Source organism: Macrosteles quadrilineatus, unplaced genomic scaffold, assembly GCF_028750875.1.
Source record: "Macrosteles quadrilineatus isolate MER2022 unplaced genomic scaffold, UCM_ALF_1.0 Scaffold_8__2_contigs__length_117827958, whole genome shotgun sequence".
In the NCBI taxonomy this organism is placed as follows: Eukaryota; Metazoa; Arthropoda; class Insecta; order Hemiptera; family Cicadellidae; genus Macrosteles; species Macrosteles quadrilineatus.
This window is the reverse complement of record NW_026542601.1, coordinates 102,690,526-102,712,860: the sequence shown is the minus strand read 5'-3', so window position 1 is coordinate 102,712,860 and position 22,335 is coordinate 102,690,526. Positions and strand designations below refer to the sequence as shown.

At 35.8% G+C, this 22,335-nt stretch overlaps 1 protein-coding gene across 1 annotated transcript in view; it reads left to right on the top strand.

Moving 5' to 3' along the window:
• Positions 1-415: 415 nt before the first annotated feature.
• The window catches only part of LOC129001884 (LIM domain transcription factor LMO4-A-like), a 335,873-nt gene continuing 313,953 nt past the window's right edge, over positions 416-22,335 (top strand). The window contains exon 1 of the mRNA XM_054429344.1: positions 416-1,112. The gene's annotated coding sequence lies outside the window, so the exon portion shown is untranslated. The remainder of the gene's footprint in view (positions 1,113-22,335) is intronic.

Below are 22,335 nucleotides of genomic sequence, written 5' to 3'. Positions count from 1 at the left end.
TATTTACATATAACATTCCCGTGGGACACTACGTATGCTTGTTATTAACATTTTTATTTGCTAATCCATCAATATTTCCCGTTTCAAGATTGATCCGCACGGGGATCTGCTTTCGGGGCGGAGAGGCGAATTGATTATTAATTAGGTAAAGAAGACGGACAAAGTAGAACATTATTTGAACAGACACCTGTATTTATTTGCAAATAGTGTCCAATCGGCCAATGGGTAGGTGACACACCTGTCCAATGGAAGCGGTTAGCATCTCGGCGCAAACGCCGCCAAGTTCCGCCCATCAGATAGTAGAACCGAGAGCCGACACACCGTCGCGGACGGTTCAGTAGTTCAGTACCTGCAGCAGCTAGTTGCACCTACGGCCGCTCGCCGTCACAGCGCTAGCGTCGCAGCCGCCATCTGCCGAGCGCCAGTCGAGCTGTGGACTCCGGAGAGAGAGCATCGCGTCACCACGGGTTTGTGTGCGTGCTTGTTTACATCTTTGTGTCATCGACGTTTGACCTGACTCCAGTATCGACTGTCGGAGGAGACGGTAGTTCACTCATCGTCAGAATTGTGTTGGTGAACGTCAGTGTGTAGGTTTTCGTTGTCTAGCAATTTGTTAAGAGGTAGGCTAGCTTTGAACGTGAATCGATTGAATTCTATTCAACGAGTGTAATTTCTATTTTGTGGTGTTCTCGCTGTTTAACTGTATCGTGTTGTATTCACTCTAAATACATTTAGATAACATTTTCATAACCAATCCTGAATCTCTGAACGTAATTTGTGTCAATTCCACGTAGTTCTCTGTAAACATACACTGGTACTGTCCTGTCACAATGGGGTACTTAGCACGAGGTACTGTCAGCTGTTTAAGTCACGTGTTGTAAACAAACGTTAGGCCTAACCTAACCTAACATCACTGCGCACGGCGTGGGACTTTGTCGCAGTCCTTAGTTTGACAGATCATTCAAGGTTATTTGTACAAAAGAGCCCTTACCGCGGGGGGTAGGTTTTGAAAGGATCTTTTCTCTATTGTCATTATTGACCAGCCCAGGCGGTACGCTAAAGGAGGCTACCTAATTGCTTGAAGCCCAGTTGCTACCTGCCCTGCTAAAAAGGTAAGATTGAATTTCCTGTAGACCTAATAGTAGGACCTAATTTAAAGAGTTCCTTTCAATCTTCGTAAACATATTATATTTCCAGGGTCATTGTGAATTTGCGATTAGTGGTACTGTAGTGATAAGTGTACGTTATTCGTTTTATCTTAAGGATTTCTAAAGAATTAAGTCGGTCAAGTACGCTTCATACAGTTTGCTTGTTTTTCGTGTGTAATAATAACTAAAGACATTCAAGAGTAGACTATTTTCACAAATGCAGACAGGTTGTGTAACAGCAGTAAAACACTAGGTAATAACATTGGCGATCACAGTAATAAAATTAATATTCAACAAAATACTTATTACAGTAACAGCAAAACTAAGTTATTCATAGACATACTATCGACACAACACAACACTGTTATTGTATACCGTAACAATAGAAGCGATAAAAATGAAATGACAGTAGATTATGATAACAGCAATAAAAGATCAATATTATACTGACAATAGATGCAGGTTTATATTGTAAGTTAATTCTCATTATTCTAATACCAGGCCAATTATTCTGGAAAATCAACAATCAATTTAGATTTTAGATATGAAATTGCGATTATAGGGAATTATTCCTGTTGCTTTTAGGCCTAATACTCAGATTGCACCATCCCCTAAAACTGATTCTTATTAACCATCACGACGAATCTAGTTTGTTATTGTTCTAAACCTGATGAGATGAGTGATAAGTGGGGGAAAATAACGATTATCGTTGATGTGAAAGTCTTAAACTATGTCCCTAGTTGGGTATGGAATGTTCCCCAATGTTCCAGAAGGCGTTGTTTTTATTCGAGACACGTTGGTCTCCATTAAATATTGAACTCTATAACATAAAATATTACAAAAAAACCTTTTTATTTAGACCTATGACAAATAATTTTAAAACGAAGATAATGATATTAGGTGTGACAATATCCCCTGAATCCCCTTTATGGAATGCAATCAGACATTAACTCTTGGTTGAGGGTTGGTGGAGAATCGACGTAAACAAAGATTCTTAACTTATTATAGGGTAAGTTTTCTTTTAGTTCGAATTTGTAGGTTGAATTTCCCTTTTTATTTCATTTATCTATCTAGGCCTAGTACGAATATACGTAGAAGTGTTATTTTGAAAGCTGATTCCACGTAAGGTTTTACATTCTACAAAGTGAGAATAAACCTACTATATTCATCATGCTACAATGCGGTTGCGTCCAAGTGTTCCATGGACGCGGAGTCGTGAGGTCGCGTCCATTTAATAAGTCCACTTTGCTTTGTTTTTGCTCTGCCTCCCGAACGGAATGGGGGCAAATTACAAGTTCTAGACACCGATTTCAGGATAAATCAGTCTCTTTACAACGACTTCCAGTCTTCTAGGGCAATTCTTTTTTATTCGTTGTGATTCGGATGTTTGTTGCCATGCAGGGCGTGTTGTTTGATTGGATTAGACTATTAGGATTCTGGAGATTATTCTAGGGTTATTAGTATTTGAGATGTTCTCATGTTGTACCTTGACAAAGTAACACAGAATTGAACGAAAACTTAATTTGTATTACTTTAAATAGGCGTACTTTACCCATAACTAGCATAATTAAGTTACCTATAGTAGCCTATTGTTTAAATTAAGTTAAAACCTTTTTAAAACCAGTTTTTCACGAATCTCAGAATAAAAATAACATTACACAAACAATATTTGGCACGAAGCGATTTGTCAATGTATCAGATTCTTATTTGATTGATTTATACGTTTACTTTTTTGCGTTGAAAACCTTTAATCTGAATACCTAACTAACACTCTCACCGTGCATGTTAAAATCTCATCTAAAAATTAAATTTTAAATCACTTCAAAGTTCATCGCAAACACAACGCTCAAGAAAAGTTCAATCCCGCGAAAACGCTATCGTACTAAATAATTAACAGGTCGAGATTAGCTCTTGGCAAATCGAGTTTTGTATTTTTAAACGTGGAAAGTTTGGCTATCGTACAAACAAGGCGCCGTAGCACGGCGAAGGACCGGAGTTAATAGAATTTTGAGACACAATTGAATTATACACCAGTAGCATTGGAGATTCACTGGGAGCCAGTTTATCTGGTGACTGGATAAATTATTGTTGAGTTATTTATATTTTGTGGCGACTCATTGAATTTTCATCAGTTAGCGATTGGTTTCCGAGAAACTGCACGTTAAGTCCTCGAAGAGTTTCCTAAGTTTCCAACATATATTGTCTTGTGTTTTAAAAGATTTTCACAGAGTTGAGTTTAAACCGTAGATTAAAGAATTGTGAGAATTGATAAATTTGCCCTAATTTCCATTAGTCAAATTCAGCATACAAAACGCTATTCCAAACACACATTTAACACATTTTTCTTCATTTCATATTTTGCGATAGGATAAGAAGTCTACTTGCGGTATCCAAAGTGAACGATTACTAATATTTAATTCAATTAATTGAGTTTGCCGGTCACTTAAGTGTTATTTAAATTGTTGATGTCGGGAAATTCCAAACCAAAAATGATTTGGAAAGTGTTTCGCGATTTAAGATAAGATCGAAACAGGTTCTCCCCTTGGTATTTCCCTACATATTCGGCGCGCGCTCTCCAAGTAAGCGATTATTAAAACAATTTATGTCCATTTAATTAAAATCCGGACATTTAATTAGTTAATAATGAATTGATAATTAAATTGTACACATTTATGAGGTTGTTAAATTCAGAAGTACGATTTTTTAAACTAGCCTGATGCAGTGCAGCACTCTTTTTATCTAAGATAATATAGCCAACATTGAATATAGTATATTTCAACTACCGTACTCAATTCACCTAGTTTGACCGTTTCGTTGGCGGGTTTGCTTTTTACCGCATTTCGGCCCTGTTAATCCACGATTTGCCAGCGAGTGTCGCACAAAACGTCAATTCAAAATTGATGTGCAAAATAATCGTACGAAGATTTTATTTACATTTAAAGAAAGTGTCTTGCCTCTCATTCCGGGCACATTATACTTCAGTGAGTGCTTACTTACCGGTTTATTATTTATGTAAAGATTAAACGACTTTCTAAGAATACTTTAAACTCTGTTGATGCTCTGTTGTTTTTGTTACTCGTTGTTTTCAATTAAAAACAAAGTTTCAAGTTTTAGAGATATATTTGATTTTCCAAACCACTTGTAGAAAAGGATGCCGTACTTTTGAAGTCACTTTTAGTCAATGTTTCCAAAAGTCGTCTAATCCAATCCATGACTTTTCATAGGGTTTAGGAAAACTCAATATTACTAGTGAACCTGTGCGGCTCAATGCCCCGCAAATCATATGAATTTAGAAAATAAATTAATCGTGTTATATATTGACTCGACGTCGAAAATTAAATACAGTAATAATAAAGCCTTAGAAGGGAAGCAATCCAGCCATTTTCTAGCTGTGTGCATATTATATTTATTTATTTAATAAGTGTTCAAGTTCAAGTATGTTACAGGGTAGGCCTCGTTATTTTTTAAAAAGATTTTTAAAAACACATTTAACAAAACATTTTATCATATCAAACCAATAGGCCTATGTAGCATATTTTGAGGGCCATAAAATACTGCTTGAAGAAAACACTTTTAAAAATAAACACTAAAAAACAATATTTTTATCACAAAAGCACTTCCATGAATACTACGATTTTAGTCTTCAAGTTACCTTCAGGAATATTACCCTGGTCAGAATTTTCCGTAATGAATATGCTTATCCTACTATTAAAAGATGCAGCCTTACTTAAAACAACATATATATAGTTGCTCATGACTGAAATTGGTCTGGCTAAGAACAGTGCTGCACTTTAATTAAAGTGCTTGTGCTGCAAATGCCAAAGATAACAGAAATTAGCATCTTTCCATAGCCATTTGGAAATTCCATTTTAAAAGGTAACTTTGTTTCAGACGGGCAAATTTTTATCCTCGAAATCAAAATATGTCCCCACTCACTTGTTCCAGTTAGGACTTCACATTCTATACTTTACATTGTTGTTAACCGTTCTGATCACATGAAGCCTTGTGCCATTATAATGAGGCCCTTTTTGATGTATTAATACCAATAAATCCACTGCCCCCTTTTATTAGTATAATCTGTGTCTTGTCAATCCACTGACCTCTATATTTAAAAACTCAGTTGAATTTTCTAGATGGGTGTCTCCGTCTTCGACTGTTTTCGAGGACCCGCTCTTCTTCCCCTTGGCATTCTGACAATTAATTACCTAACTTGTAAAGTTCATGTAGTAATTCATTAATACTGTTAGTTTATAAAGAAAATTAAATAAAAGTTACTTGGCTTGGTGCTTTCATAACTGCAAACTCAAAATACACCCACAAGTAAAAAAGAATCAAGTTATTGGTAAAAAAAAACTATGTTTGTGTAAAAACATTATTCACATGAAGTAGATAATTTGTTTGATTTCTCTATCAGCTGTTTCGTTTCTAATGAATTAATAATGTCAAAGATTTGTGATTTTAAATATGTAAATTATTATAGTTAATTTTTCTAAATCATGGTAACTTAGTCTCTCAAACTAAATTTACTATTCCCAGCATTAAAATAAAGTAGTGAGATCCATTATGAGTAAACTTTAAGGTACACAATCCTTGGTTGAATGTAGTATACATTAACAGTCATAATACACAGCAATTATTATGTAGTATACTTTGACTATTTTCAAGTAACAAACATATGTTTCTGTAAATAAAAATTATCTCCCATGTTATCCTTATGGAGAAATACGAAACTTTAAATGGCCCCAGGGCCTCACTCTCCAATTATTTCCCTAAAAAGAAGGTTTCCTGCACAACTTCACGTTACGCTCTTTCCAATGACACCAAAAACATGTCAATCGGTTCAGTAGTTTCGGAGGAGTAATTGTCACAAAAATCCTGCTTGCGTATTAAATAAGTATAGATGCTCACAGAGTAATTAAACATACCAAAGTGATAAGAATTTACAAAATCCTAGGTCTTACTCCTGGTGATTAGATACTTTCTAACTTTGCCTTTGTGTGTAACAAATTCATGTTTTAACAATAAATTACATTACGCGTTACCACGTGTTGTGACGTCATCGTCAGATCTGTACCATTGACTCATTAGTCAACGTCTGTACACAAACTACTTAACACATGATATAGTTGCGTCATACATAGTTCCAGACAAACACAAAACACGAAAACATCAAATAACTCCCATGTAATCATACTACGCTATCATGGGAAGTGTTCTTAATGAGTCTTCTTACGTTTAAAATACTCTCTTAAGTTCGAATATTAATTAATTGTGTTCCCTATAACATTCTTTATCTAGGGGAGTGCATCATAATCTCCATGAGTAAATATTTAGCTAAAGTTTTTCACCTTTTATAATTCACTGCATTCTAAGCCATTGAACCAAAGTAAGTATAATTACACTGTAGCTTGATCTAGCTTTATGGAGAAACTGTGTACATTATCTTGTCATCAGATCGAAGAAACTCACTCGAAGTAAGAAGAACCGCGCTGTATCAATTTATCATGGAGTTAATGTTAAAGGCAATACACCGTGTACATTACTGCATTAGTGTTAAACGTTTTCGAAAATAGGTTTATATTAATCGTAAAACATGAAGACGGTGTTCGTTAATATCAACAGAGCATCGTTCAAAATAAAGCCCAATCACACACACACCACTTATAGCTCAAAAATCGTTCAATAACACAATAGCTTCGTCAAAATTTAGGATAATAAGTGTACTACTCGCATTCGAATTGATTGAAACTCTCCCAAAGTAACAAGAATCACTCTATAATCACTTCCCACTGGGTTACGTTAATGCTAATACCCCGTGTACACTATATTGTAAACCGACGTGTTTAGATCTATACAGCGATAGTCACCTTTTGTGCCGGTTTTTCCAAAAGCCATTAAACCGAAATTAATTACCCGCGAGTGGCGGCGAATCACGCAAATTGCCGCAATTAATTCCCCACCTGTTTTGTTGTCTCAACTCTTATGAGGCGCGTTTTTAATGGAGGACCCGAACAAAAGGCGACACGGGAGTCGAGATTTGTCGTTTTTACCTTCGGCTAATTTCGCTAAGCCAGTGTTCATCGGATTAGTTCATTCTTTGTCGTTGCTGTAAACCTCTGTGCAGTGACATTAAATGTGCAAATCAAATTGTGTGCTATTTGAGTGTTTTGGGTTTAGTTAGTTAGCTTTTGATTGACTTATGTCGTATTCGTACTTGGGAAATCGTGTTCTAGTGTTAAAGAACACAATTTGTTGATGGATTATTGGTTGGAACCGTCTGGAACATTGCGAATATTGCTGTGCTGTCCTTAACATGTTTAAATTAAGGGTGCGCTCTACCTCAGTTCGGAAATCTCAGCTCAGGCTTCAGTAGCTATGTTGCACCATTGGATAGAGCGCCTTTTGAGTTTCTGTGCGGTACTTTACTTCTCGGAGATACGTCCAGAATGAATTATAAAAATAATTTGGAGTTTAAAGTGTTTCAATTACAAAAAATATGAATCACTATCAAAGGATGGGTTGGGTAAAGATATTTTTAGTACGCTAGATGGGAAATACCGATCCATTTTTTGTGAAGATATTCCAGTATCTGATTATTTGTCGCAAAATCAGTTGCATTAGTCGATTGTATTTTAGACGGTATGAGCATATCTAATATATATTGCATAATTTGCTCGCTCTCGATTTAGTCTAATAACGACTAATTGCGTGCCAGAATGAAAAAGTCTCCAGAGACCGCTTGGACCAACCAGAAATAGTTGTAGCGAGATATTTAGTCGATTTAATTGGCAGAATGGTTTTGGCAATAAATGACTGGTTTCTAGGTTGATTCGAACGCTCAGAACAATCACAGCGCTTCCTTCATAACTTCCTTTTGTAGCACGAAGATGTATTGCTTACGTGAATGCAGATCACCTATTTCACAATTTAGTGATCGTGTAAGCCCGATTTATGTCGTGGAACTTCTATAAATTACTACGTATCAAACGCGTAGTTTAATAGTTTGCATATATAGCCTGTGACTCTCATAGCCATACCATTGTCTGCGATGTCGCACTTGTGTAATTCCACCATGTCACAGTATCGCGTCTGTCAATAGTTGTGTTTATTTAGGTGTTGAAACTCCACAACTGTTATCAATATTGTAAAACACGCGAGAAAGTAGTTTCAAATTTCATCATCAAATCGAGCTCTTTAGGTACTAAATTGTTTAAATATTCGCCGATGTGTGAGGTTCGAGACGGTTTATAATTCCGCAGCCAAATGTAACGTGGTTTTATGTTTAATACGATATATTTAGTGCACAAACAATGTGAATAATACATTAGGAAGTTATAGAATAAAGTATTTGTACGGTATAGGTCTAGGTTTTGCGAATACAGTAGTTAAAAATTGACGAAAGATTTAGTTTTTCTTGTTGGCATAATTTAATAAATACAATTATGTGTAATTGGGATACCAGCTTTTGAAGATTCTCGCATGACGATCTGGGTATTCATCTGAAAAATTAGCCTTCGATAGACTGTTCTTGTCTAACGGGTTCCCACTTGGACTGATGAGAAAATTCTCGCCAGTTTTTTTACATTTATCGGAACATTTTAACCCCCGGAACATTTTGTACCCCAAACCTTTCATCTACACAAGTTAGAATGATATCAACGATATACTTTACATCTTAGGTTTACAATCGAGGTTAGCTGGAGAAATGTTTTAATATCTTGCATAATTACTGACATTTAAATTAGTCTGAGCCACTTTTCCCTAAAATCGGTTCCCGTCCTCTCTTTTAAAAAAGCTACCGGTGTTAAACATGTATGTATAAATATGTTTCCCAATGTGTTTCAAAGTTCTTGTATGATTCGTAGTAAAATATTAAAAATAGGCAAATTGACAATTAAAATAAATTGCAACACAAAAGCCCATTTAAAACGAATAGCCCAACAAGCTTTTAACGGAAGGCCGAACTCAATAAGACACAAGCAATTACAGGTAAAGAGTAAGTCGGGACCGTAACGGAATCATCTTGTTTATTTCAATTGGCGAAGAGGAACCGTTATCTAAGCGGCTTGCCGCTCAAATATTTAATAACTGGCTAAATGAAGGGTTCAGCCAGAATTGCGCTGGGAATACAACTTAGTACTTAGGGGATTTGGCGCGCCCGGAACATACAAAACACATCAAACGCGCGTCGATAAGTGCTCGCCGCTGTAGGATTACCGCGCCGCCTAAACACCTAGACCGGTAACCAAGTGGGTTTTGTTTTTATTTGGCTTCATACCAATCTTTTTAGCGAAAATTTTCACATAAATTTGTCTCACTTAAAAAAATCAAGGTATAGTACAAAATTTTTCGTCAATGGGTTAAAAGTGGAATCAATGGATAAATTGTAGAATGATCTTCTTTACCGACAAAATATTTTTTTTAATCGAATTTACAAAAAAATGAGTACTAATCTGCTTTACCGACAAATTGCTTTCTTCAATCAAAGACTTTAACCTTCAAGACTGTTAGGAAAATCGTATAGAGGCCTACTGTACTAATCAAATCATAAATAATACTTTAGGCGATCAATCATCAACCTTGTATTTGGATTTAGACACCACTGATGAGATTTTAATTAACACACAATTTACAATTGGATTTTAAAATGACAGTGACCAATAGTTTGATTGGATTAGCCCCAATCATCGATATAAGTTTGTTTTAGCTTTTTTACTTGCAGTATCGTGTTCTTACAGTTTAGGTAAATGCTGCAATTTGTTTGAGAAACGTTGGAAACTAGACGATTTCGTTATCTGCAAAAACATTTGTGGGAAGTCTAGCTAATTGCAGGATGATAGGAGGACAATATATTGTACCTTAAATGTATATATTGTATATGTGATGTTAATTGTGCTGAAAGTGTTTTTCTCGTACTACGTGCTTTCCTTTTGAATACAGTAAGAATATAAGTTATTTTATTAATTTTGACACTATTTAATCGTAGGAGACTAATTTAAAAATTATTACTTCTCGAAGTTTAAATCCCCATCCAAAACTGGATTTAACTTAGCTTAAACCCCGTACAATATCATATATTATCCCCATCCGATCAGCTGATATAAAGAACACACTGTTCGGTGTACAACACGCTGCAGACAGGAGTGGGCCGCCGTCGGGTTGTGAGTGTCTTGTTATTATTTCGCGGGAGATCGATCCGTGGGGGAGGGAGGGGCGCGGACCCTCATTTCCATCCTTCCCAAAACAATATTAATTAATTGGCCGTGCGTCATGTTTAAGCCGTTCTTATTAACGGAGAGCCGGGGGGGAGGGGGGGCTGCCGCAACCAAAAGCGCCCGTCTTGTCTTCATTACCCGATGGTGATTGTCCCGCCAAAATTGTCCGACAGTATTTTGTTTAGCGTACTGAGTTTTGTTATACAGTTTTTAATCCATGGTTTAAAAATTGTTTAGAAAAGTTGTCTGGTTTTGTGTATGCACATGGTTTTATCTTTTTAGTATGATTAAACGGCTGCGTTTTTCTATCAAGGTACGATGACATTTATCTGAAAATATTAATCTGTCAGATTAACATTCAAAACTATATTTCATGTTTTGTTGACAACCCACATTTTTTATCTTGGATACGCATTTTGCTTAAGCGGAATGCCTACCAGGGTGATCTAAATCTTATTGGCGATTTAAATCTTTAAATACGCACAATATGTCAATCTATTATAAAAGTGAATTTACCCTTTTCTGAGCTGAGTAAATGCAGTGGCTGCAGTGATCAGAAGGTCTCCAATTCGATTCGAGAAAAGCTAGTACTGTATCTATTTGATTATGCAAAACTAGTCCCATATGTCCTTGATCATTGGACAGTATGTATCGATAAATCCTCGTTAAGAACCTCTTCGCCAGTAACGAAGCTTCTCGTCCTTCACTCATATTCGTCTTTAAATACTCACTTTGGTCTGTTGGGGTAATTGAAATATAATGCAATTTAGTCGAATAGTAATTCTTCTATTCGAGCTTATTGCTCCAATATCAACTAGCTAGTGTTTAAACGTACCTATTAACACTTCATCTTTACTTTGCCCTTGCCGAACCCCCGCACCGCCAAGTTGCACACAACAGATGCTATCGGCTCGGTGCGGTCACTCTCATAAGTGAATTATTGATTATGCGAGCATCATGTGGAAATAAAGAAGGGAGCGCCCCTCGTGCCGCCATAATCAAACCGAGCTTAGCCAAAGTGCCGAATCAATATTTCAAGCCTTCTATCATATGAATTAACTACGTGGAAAAATGTTTTTCCGTTTCCCCGGCGATAATGGCACACGCGCGTATTTTTGCGATCGAAGTGATGAGGTTTTTGACGCATCGCGTATTTGGAGTTTACGTTTTAATTTATTTTTACTAATCATGTTATGTAAGAATTTAATGTTGTTTGCCTCTTTGGAGCGCGTAAATAATTTTGTTTCTGGAGAACCATCAATTTACGTTTTCTTATGTTGAATGTCTTGTAGGCTTTATGCATTACGCAATTTGTAGTTAAGTTTTGTAATAGTAATAGTATTTGGATGAATCAAGCCCCATTGTTTTGTCACAATTTCGCCTAAATCTCTCCCCCAGTTAGATATATTGACGTTAAAACTTATAGACGAATTTCTAACGGATCACATAATTTATTTATCACATAAAACAGAAGTGCCTGTTAATCAAGTAGTGGTTTTTAAACTGTTGATGCAGGCTCAGACAAAGTCACCTATAGGCAGACACAGCTTGTACAACACGGAGGCAGGCACTACTGTATCACACAGAGACACCACGCCGAGACCCGTCACCCTTCTCTACTCAACTTTCAATTTAACAACAGGTATTTTAACAAGAAGTTTAATTAGGACGCTCGGGTACCCGCCATTAGGTTAAAACCGCCGCGTTTAGCCGCCACCCTCGCCTGACCGGTCTCTCTCCCCCTTCATTGCCCCTCTCCCCCCACCACCAACGACACAAGATGAGACGGATCTTCTCCGATTGAATCATGATTAACGAGGCTGTCCGCGCGGTGACGTCATCAAACAAACTGTACGCATGCGCAGATTAACCTCGCTTGGCCTGGACGCACCGGCGCGGCGCGCGGCTTGTCCTGTCGATTCATCATCCTCGTTTAATTGCTTTCTAGTTGGCCATCTTGATCCCGGCAAATTAGACGATAAGAAGGACGTGGAGGTGGATCGGTTACTCGCGTTAGCAACGTTTATATGTACATTTGCTGCGCGTAGTTAATTAACTGTGGTTGTGCAGATTTTTAAGCAAAATGGACTTTGTAGCACTTAAATGACGGTTTGTTGTAATTAGACATTGGAGTGAAAAAGGGTATTCCTAATCAGTTCGCAGGCTGGCATAGTCAACTGACAAAAGGTCGACGCTAGATAACAAGACAAAGCAAATACATATCAAAATAAAATAAAATAAACCAAGTACAGTAAATATTTTTGGTTGAGCTTAGTCTACGAAGGATTGATAACATTCGCTCAACATGCAACCAATGTATACATTAGCAAATTATTATTATAGTATCTTCACTACTCTATGCAGATTGAAGCAGATTGGACTTGGTTCACGGTTCATCGCCTTGCATTATGTGAGCAAACATTTTTATTTATGTCTTTCCTTCCGATCATCATGCTGTTAAAACCTAGAAATCAATGTTAAAAAAATACTTGGCAAAAAGCTAATAAAGTTATACGTACCTATGTACCTATATGTACGTTTGTTTATAAATGTATACAATATTTTTCAGGTTGGTAGGATTTGTACCTTCTTAAGACTATTTAAAAATTAACCTGACGGCAAGTTGCTGCTTGCTTTTGCTCGTAATCCATAAGAATTCATGTTGTAATCACATTCAACTACTTTTCCTACGATAACCGCATTGGTAATTTAAATTTCTTAGAAAACATTCAGCAAGCGTACACATTGTTGATATTGATTATTTTAAACCCTCATATGCGACAAAGACTATGTAATTTCAGACAAAATAAATTATCTTAACGATTCATCCCCCTCGAGGGACGCATGCACGACCGTTTGGGGTTAAGGCTAATTATAACTGGATCAATAAAGTATACATTAGAATAGCATTACAGTCGCAATTGGCCGGATGATGTATAACGATGGTTTCCACTTTTAAACGCTTTATTGCAGACGTTTACGAGATGTTGGATCTTATCTTGGTATAAATCACAGAGAGATTATTTCCACCCCTTGACTCACCCCCTTCCCCCCCCCCCCCCCGACAAGGTCGTCTGTCCCAGCTGTAAGTGCAGTTGGTTGTAAATACTAGTTTGAATCGGGTTGAAAAATTAAATTAAGGAAAGGTATAGGTTATTTTGTTTGGGCGGTACGACGAGGTACCGGTAATAAATATGCCAACGCGATAGCCTACATATGAAAATATTTAAGTTTAAGAATTTTTAATGACAATATTGGCAAGTCGAGTTTTTTCTTATTATTGACGACAAATTTACAAGACAAAATCTGAATGACTTTTTTAATTTTGTTAAAATAACCTGATGCTTACGTTAAGAATACTACCGTGTTATGAAGGTGTTAAAATAATTATCTTCTCTTTCGTGGTAAGGATACATTTAAGATATTTTTTTTTTATTTTAGTAAAAGACCATTATAAACAAATGACGAGAAATTATCGTGATTATTACATTGTCGACACAAAAAAGAATTGGCATGTATAGCTTCGAATACATACAGCTAAGTGATCATGTTTTTTCCATAACATTGAATATAGAACACGACTGGTCACCACTGACCCTTATCATTGCCTTATCAATACCTATACAAGATTAGTTTCGTGTTGTCTACCGTTGTCCTGCAGTAGGCTTAACAGCGTTTCAACGGACGGCTGTAAACTGCTGTCCCGCTTTATTAAATATTCCGCTTGATTATCGCAATTAAACGTGAAGCGTATTACGGCTGGCATAATGAAATTCCTTAGTTTAGTTGGGAATTAAAACAGCTGTCACATGCAAGACGGGATGCCGCCGTCGCTTCCCGCGCAAACACCGTGGCTGTGCAATACGCGGGTAATGTTGTAGGTTATGAGAAATTGGCGGGTGTGATGCAAGAATACAGGCACACAAAGAAAAATGTGTCATAAAAATACATTTTTGCCAAATTTCGCCAAATGTAAAAAAATATAGGTACCCTTTGATAAAATGTGAAATTTGTAAATATGCAATTATGACAATAGTAATTGATGCATGCAATCAAACCATATCATATTTCAAACCATACTACAAAAACATTTTGATAAATTTGGATATGAGTAAACTAGGGGTTTTATTCAAACTAACTTGAATTTCAATTGGCCTACTACAAAATATCTTATTTTTTATATATTGCACTTTAATGTTAAATATCTTTGAAAATTTTACTTTTTTTGGAATTATGAATTGAATATATTAGAAATTCAATGCATGAATAGATAGGCTAAACTACATTTAATCAATTTAAATAAACATATTATTTACATTTTAAATATCTACCGATTAAAAAGCATTTATTCGAATATAGCCTGAAGGTGAAACTTTTAAAACTATTGCTAATGTATCTTAAAAAGTGTATTTTTTATGTCTTTAATACATACATGTACAATATGGACATATAAGTAGTAACATTTTTAATTTGTTGGCGAACTTTGAAAGGTTAATTTTTCATAATCAAAGAAAAATTATGTCTAAAGTAATTCCCTACACAAAATAAAAATAAAATCACCAATATGTACGTAGGGTTAATTTAATAATTCAGTTTTTACTTATATATGAATCAAATCTAAAAACTACCTAGCCCCATTGGTTTTGCGTTAATGTAAATCAAAATCAGTGTAACTATTTAAATTTAATTGAGCGTCAACACAATACAATCGATAATACTATGAATATTGTGATTACATTCCAATGATACTTTACAGTTTAATTGTGTGTAATTAAATGTTTTTATTTATCCATTGGTAAAGTGGTATTTAATTATTTCGGTAAACTAGGTTTAGAGTTAGTTTATCTTACGTTAGTGATTAATTAAAATGTAAAAGCTATATACATTAAGTTAAAACTTGTAGTAATGTCAAAGGGTCAATTTTTTTGAATTAGACGTAAATATCGTACTTACAAAGTACCTAGCCTACACTCTTCATAAATTGAAATTTGAGTCAATCAGCATCAGTACATAATTCTGTGCGAAATATTACCATTGTTTAATATCTTCTATTTTACAATAGTTTAGAATTTTCACTGTTATGGAAATATGAGAAGTCCCGTTAAACTGGACGGGGAAGATGTATCCATCTATTAGTTTAGGTACAATTTATTTTACAACTTATTGCATACCTTTGATATGTTACCGTCCCTACTTACAAACTGAACAGCTGTTTATTTATTAGCAAACTATGTAACGATGGTTATAATAATAATTTCAGCTGTTTCACACCCTTGTTATTTATTTGTTTACCTATTTAATTGTTTTAACTACCCATTCATGATAGGTATTTTTTTGGGTATATCCATAGCGGATAGCGTATTTTCTTCACTGTTATTACCTAGGCCTACTGTTAATTGGTTAATTGATTATATTTTAAGATTTTGCAAATAACTTTAAAAACAGTACTTATTCCATTTACGCTAACATTATTTATTTTTATAACCAACACTTTTTATAGTATGTTTTCTCCGATTCATCATCAGCCTCTAATTAAATGACGCAGTTACATCCCTGTATTGACTCTTGACTCATAATCCCTCATAATCGCTCCACTAATTGAACCTATTGTTCGTATCCAAATTAATTATCTCGTCTAATTATAGCCGGAGGCGTGTAAATAGAGCTTTGATTCCTTCCGTTATTTTGCTTTGTTTCTCTGCCCCCTTCTAATCATCTATGCTTCTGTTTTTGTTGGTATATTTTTACTTGTATCATATATTTAGTACGTATGACAATTTTTGTTGTAGTTGGCGTGAACTTTTCTTTAAGCTTGTGTTAAATATTATAAGGTAGTAGAAATAAATTGATACTAGTGTACATGTTGCTCGAATTCGAGCAATTGCAAAGTATTACAGGAGTTATTTCAAAACGAATAACAGTCATATTTACAATGAATTTAAAAGAGTCAACTCAAAGATTACCGGTGTGTAACTCAGACAATGTTTATCTTCGTTATTGATAAACCTAAAGCATTCCGGTCGGTTTTCTCCTTCTCAAAATGCCTCGCTGTACAGACAACACAGGTCATTGATAGAGGGCCAATTGAGAACGGAAAGTTGTTTTGGGGTAGTGTTAGGGCGCATTTTTAACCTAATAGTTGAGCCTATTACGCGTCACTGTTCTGTAGCTGCGGTCGTTACACGATTACGCCTCCTGTCTATGTTTCGTTGTCATAGCGTCGGAGGCATTTAAAAGAAAAAACAACAAATAAACAAATTATAGCTACACAAAACAACGATAAATTCACAAATTTAAGTTACAATCATGCTAAAACACGATCTGTCATAGCGACACAAAACAACGATAAATACACAAATTTAAGTTACAATCATACTAACACGATCTGTCATAGCGACACAAAACAACGATAAATACACAAATTTAAGTTACAATCATACTAACACGATCTGTCATAGCGACACAAAACAGCGATAAATACACAAATTTAAGTTACAATCATACTAACACGATCTGTCATAGCGACACAAAACAACGATAAATACACAAATTTAAGTTACAATCATACTAACACGATCTGTCATAGCGACGCAAAACAACGATAAATACACAAATTTAAGTTACAATCATACTAACACGATCTGTCATAGCGATACAAAACAACGATAAATACACAAATTTAAGTTACAATCATACTAACACGATCCGTCATAGCGACACAAAACAACGATAAATACACAAATTTAAGTTACAATCATACTAACACGATCTGTCATAGCGACACAAAACAACGATAAATACACAAATTTAAGTTACAATCATACTAACACGATCTGTCATAGCGACACAAAACAGCGATAAATACAAAATTTAAGATACAACCATACTAACACGATCCGTCTTGGAGGTTATGTTTACACAAACTCAAATAGTAAATAAATGTACTCAATGCGTTTCATTGAATTGAAAAATAAATAACAGCAATTAAATTATACAGCTGATCAAAATGTAAACAATTATGTTCTTCATAAGGATAACATGGGAACTTTCAAAGCCACTGGGGCAGAGCCCAAGGGACTTTAAAAAAAATGTAAGGCCAGTTTGCAAATCTACGTGACACGCTCTTTCCAATAAGACGTCAATGGATAAAATCGGTTAAGAAATGGCGTAGGAGTTCAACCGACAAAGTTTCATGTAGCGTATTAATTATATAGATAACTTAGTTTGTTTACATATAGAAGTTTGATTAGTGAGTTGTGTAAATGTTGGAAAATACTGTCTTGTAATTTATACAGTTGGGCAAAAATAAGCAGTTTTGAAAACAATTGACGGAAATTTACTACGACGTAAAAGTGATGAGAAACATTTAAATTCTAAAAAAACTGTAATCAAACTTTAACGGCAAACAGCGAATTACAAGATTTGTTCATTTAATAAGTTCTACCGTACTCATACTCTAGCCACAATGTATGCACTCGCCCATATGTAAATAAATAACGCTTATCTTAAAAACCTTTATTCTTCGTTTGAAAGCTTAAGGTGATCCAACCTTGTTTAGTTTTATTGTCATTATAATGGTTTACAAATGACATGATTGAAGGTTACGACTTACAAATCCTTTGAAGATGATGGAAAGTGTTAACAGAAATATTGTTCATTGAGGGAAACTATCTTTTTAGTAATAAAAATACCATCAAAATGTTACACATACAGTACAGCGAGCAAACGTCAAAATCCAAACTTTCGACATTGAATAGTGTAATGACACAATGATGCGATGGGTAATGATTGTTGTCCAGTAATGATTCTATACCACAGAATCAATTTGCAGCAGTTAGACTAATACGGCATGTCATTGAGGGGCAGACCAATTAAATCCATAAAGAACGGCCAATTTAATTTGATACGATAAGCATTCTGCTGTTTCGCTGATTATACAGTTCGTTGTAGTAGACTATGTTTGGTGATATCAAGTTGAATCAGAGTGCAATGTTGTGCTAGTTTGTTTAGGGCTGAAGAGTTTAAAAGGTGTGATCTTTTAGGGGTACGTGAATGATATGCATATATTTTCCGCCCGGATGTATTATTTAGTTTGTATACGTAACTGTGTGAGGATGTCTGTGTACCCGAGTGGTTATAGTGCTCGCCTTCAAATATGAAGGACGCTGGTTCGATTCCAAGCTAGAGTGGATAATTTCGCTAGTACTGTATGTATAAACGATAACCTTTAGCATGCAGCTAGGACACTACGCTTAAAACGTTCCTAGACGATGACCGGTAGCTTCCTCCTTCCCCTCCTCCTCATCCTTCTCCTCTTCTTCATCTTCATTTTCCTCGTCCTTTGCCTTCTCCTCCTCCTCCTATTCCTCCTTCACTTCTTCTTACCTTTATGAGCTAGGGGCTGTAAACTTCCTTTTAATTACAGTTAGTCATGCATAAATTTACAAGAGGTATCATTTAGCTCCCATGCATAGACTGTAGTACTGGGAAATATGTAATTTAGTGAGTATGGGTACATGTTCAAGAAGATCATTCAGCTAAAAAAGTTTTCAGCATGGTACTATGTTGCCTACTTTTATAATTAACTAATTTATAAGAACCACTTCAACACGAACTGTTGTGACGAACAAAATGTTACAACTGTAGAGATCGGTTTCAACAATATAGTAATTTGCACAAACCAAGTACAATTCGAGTGGTGTGATTTGCTAACCCTACACCCGACACACGATATCGTGGACAACCCGCGGTGTGGTGTGCAGCACTTGTACCACTGATTGTAAATGACAATGGTGAACATCAGGGAATTAATTAGTCAAAAGAGACTATCCGATAGAGGACATGTGATCCCCACTAGAGGGCTTCAACTGGCCGGGTTGGTGTACAAAGGCAGCATGTATGATATGATATGATTACACACTAGAAACGCGTTTACAGTGGAGTGTGCAACTCCTTCTGCAGACGAACATTTCTCAATTCTGTTCGAAACTTCTTGAACTTTGACATGATTTCTGTATGCAACCGATTAACACAAACTGTAGGTTTTGGTTATAAAAATCACATAACGTTAGATTGATTAACTACTAACAGTGCACAAGAACTAAAAATATGATCAGAATCGCACCATATAATCAAACAAACTCTTAATTTTCCGACATCATTAAGCTAGTATTGTTACCTCCTCCGTGGCACTTAGGCACTCACTACTTAGAGTAGCCAGGCATAACTCAAGAAACGTAAGAAGGTTCCTGCCACAGTCCATGTAAAGAAGGTATAAATTTTATTGACGATGTTTACGTCGCAGTTTGGTGAGTGATTGGAGAACAGTGAGAGGATATGATTTTGCAAACACCGCAACAAACGCTATATTTGCATAGATCTAGATTACAGCTAAATTAAAATTTATTTCTCCTTCTAAAACTAATAGGCTAATGCGTTTTAGCATATAAGTTGACATATTCGTCACATTACTGATCAAACTCCTAAAATCTTCACCTTGATAACTCAAAACGTCGATAAAACTTTGTTCAATAATTGTGTATTTGTTTATTTATCCTTAACCTATTAAATTTTCAAAACCAACATATTGCTTCCCGCTGCAGAACGAAACCGTTGGTACAGTACGGAAACTAATAAACGTGCGCAGTGTTATAATTAAAAACAATATCGGATTTGGTGAGGGAATCGTACGGTACGGACAAATTAACCGATCCCTGGGAGACCTGCGAAGCTGCACAAGTGGACCACCTGATTTGGTCCGAACAGCTGATTTGGATTGCATTGTTGCTGAATTTCTGACAGTAGAATATACAGTATCTGTAAATGTCAAGTTAAATGTTTTAGAATTACGTGAGAATAATTAGCTGACGCTATAAGACGTGGATAATACATAGGGATACTATCTTTGATTTATTATCAAGCGTCGTTTACACCAAGGCTTACAACGAAATTTCGTGAACTCCGCTGTAAACGTCTATTTTGCAGCAAGCTTTTTTTAAGGCACATGCATGGTTGAGATTTCGTCTTGCATCAAAAGTCAATGATTTTGTTAAAGATTACATTTGTAGTGAACGATTCGTAGCCTCTACCTATATCAAGAATAACAGCTTAATACGATAGAATCCTAAATTCAGCATAACTATGAACATTTAAAATATGGGCTGCACTTTACTTTAGGTCCTACACTCGTTCGATTGAAAATATCGATCGATATATCGATTAATCGATTGTTTCATTTGATATATCGTTTAGGTAAGGTTAACCTAACCTAACTAACCAAACGAGATATCGAATGAAACAATCGAATAATCGATATTTTCATTCGAATGAGTGTACGACCTAAGGTAAAGTGCAGCCAAAATATGTAAGATAATTTAAAATATAATTTGTTAATAAATATTGTGACGAAAACCTGACTAGGAAGTAATCCGACACCGCCTTAACTCCGTCTGAGATCTGGGCAAGCCAGATAGTGACACAGCTTAATAATATCTGAGGCGGTGAAACGCTATGGAGGGCGAGGAATGTTGAACTATTAACAGTGTAATGTCAAGCGGACGAGTTGTCGGGTCTTGTGTAACCGGGACACCGACCTGAGGTGAGGGGTCAGACGGGGCAGAGGGTGGAGGATGGGACTGGTGGAGAAGGTAGAGACAAGAGTTGGTAGAACAGAAAGAGGTAGGGAAATAAACGTGGAGGATATGAAGGAGGCAGAGAGAAGACATTTGGAGAGTGAAACAGGCGAAGGGGGAGAGGAATGGGGGAGGATGGAACAAGAGAGACAGGAGAATGTGAGGAACATTGGAGACAGGTAAAGAAAAAATAGACGGAGGGTGGAAGAGGCGAAAGAGGTGGTAAGATGAGAAGATGGATCTTGGGTAAGATATAACTGGTGAAACACAAAGATAGAAGAGAGGAGGTTGGAACAGGAAAAGGAGGCGAATAGAGTTGTAGGATGAACAGAAACATTATGTAGGGGGAAGTGAGAAGGAGGTGCGACCTGGTTGGAAAAGTCGAAAGAGGTAGTGATGGATATTGCGAAGGAGAGAAGAAGAAAAGGATGTAAGTAAGTTAAGAACGCTGGAAGGAAAATTGTAGAGGGTGTAAAGAATGTAGAATGAACATAGGAACATGTTCTGTACAGATTTTTATTTTTCGAAAAAGGGCAAGATGATTAAAGGGTTAACAAGTTAAAATGTGGATTTACATGTTGAATAGGGAAGGTATGGTTTATGTAATGATTGGGGATAAGAAAAGGGGATTAAACATTACTATGTGTAATCTGTTATCAAATTACTATTTATTGAGGGAGAAAAATGTTTGTGACATCCCAGAGTTGTACTAATAATACAGTTTAACATAGTGTACTAGCTAGTACCGTGGGAAACGCAACTAAGCTACGCTGATCTCAATCTATATCAAGATTTGCAAGTAGGATTTCACCAGTGTTTAGGAAGGTGAGAAGCAACTGTTATAAGAATAATACCCTATGAGGTCAGACCGCATTGAATATATCAGAGTTTGGAGACACTTGACTGTTGCATCTGGTATTCATTTTTAAGTACAGTTTTTTCGTTCTTAAAATTTTCCATAATGATTTGGTGTACAGCTCCCTGCCTAAAACACCTACAATGGGTGTTATAATTGTAATGGGAATCATGGTGGATGATGTATTGCATACGTTTATTTGAGACACATTAATATAGCGCTTGTATCCATTTAATCAACATAGGTTATAGCATCGTATTTATACTGGAATACATTTTTTTGGGAAGTGACATAATATCCTGAGTTTGAAACAATCAATTGGAAAAAGTATGAAATATTAAATAGAAATTTTCACACACACCGTATTTAAAATTTGGACCCATATTGCCCATATAAATCGTAGTTCAGAACCTAACTAGCCATTTTCGTGTATCAAAGCCTCGAACAGGGAGCCACAGTATTCCTCTTATTTTTTACAGATATGT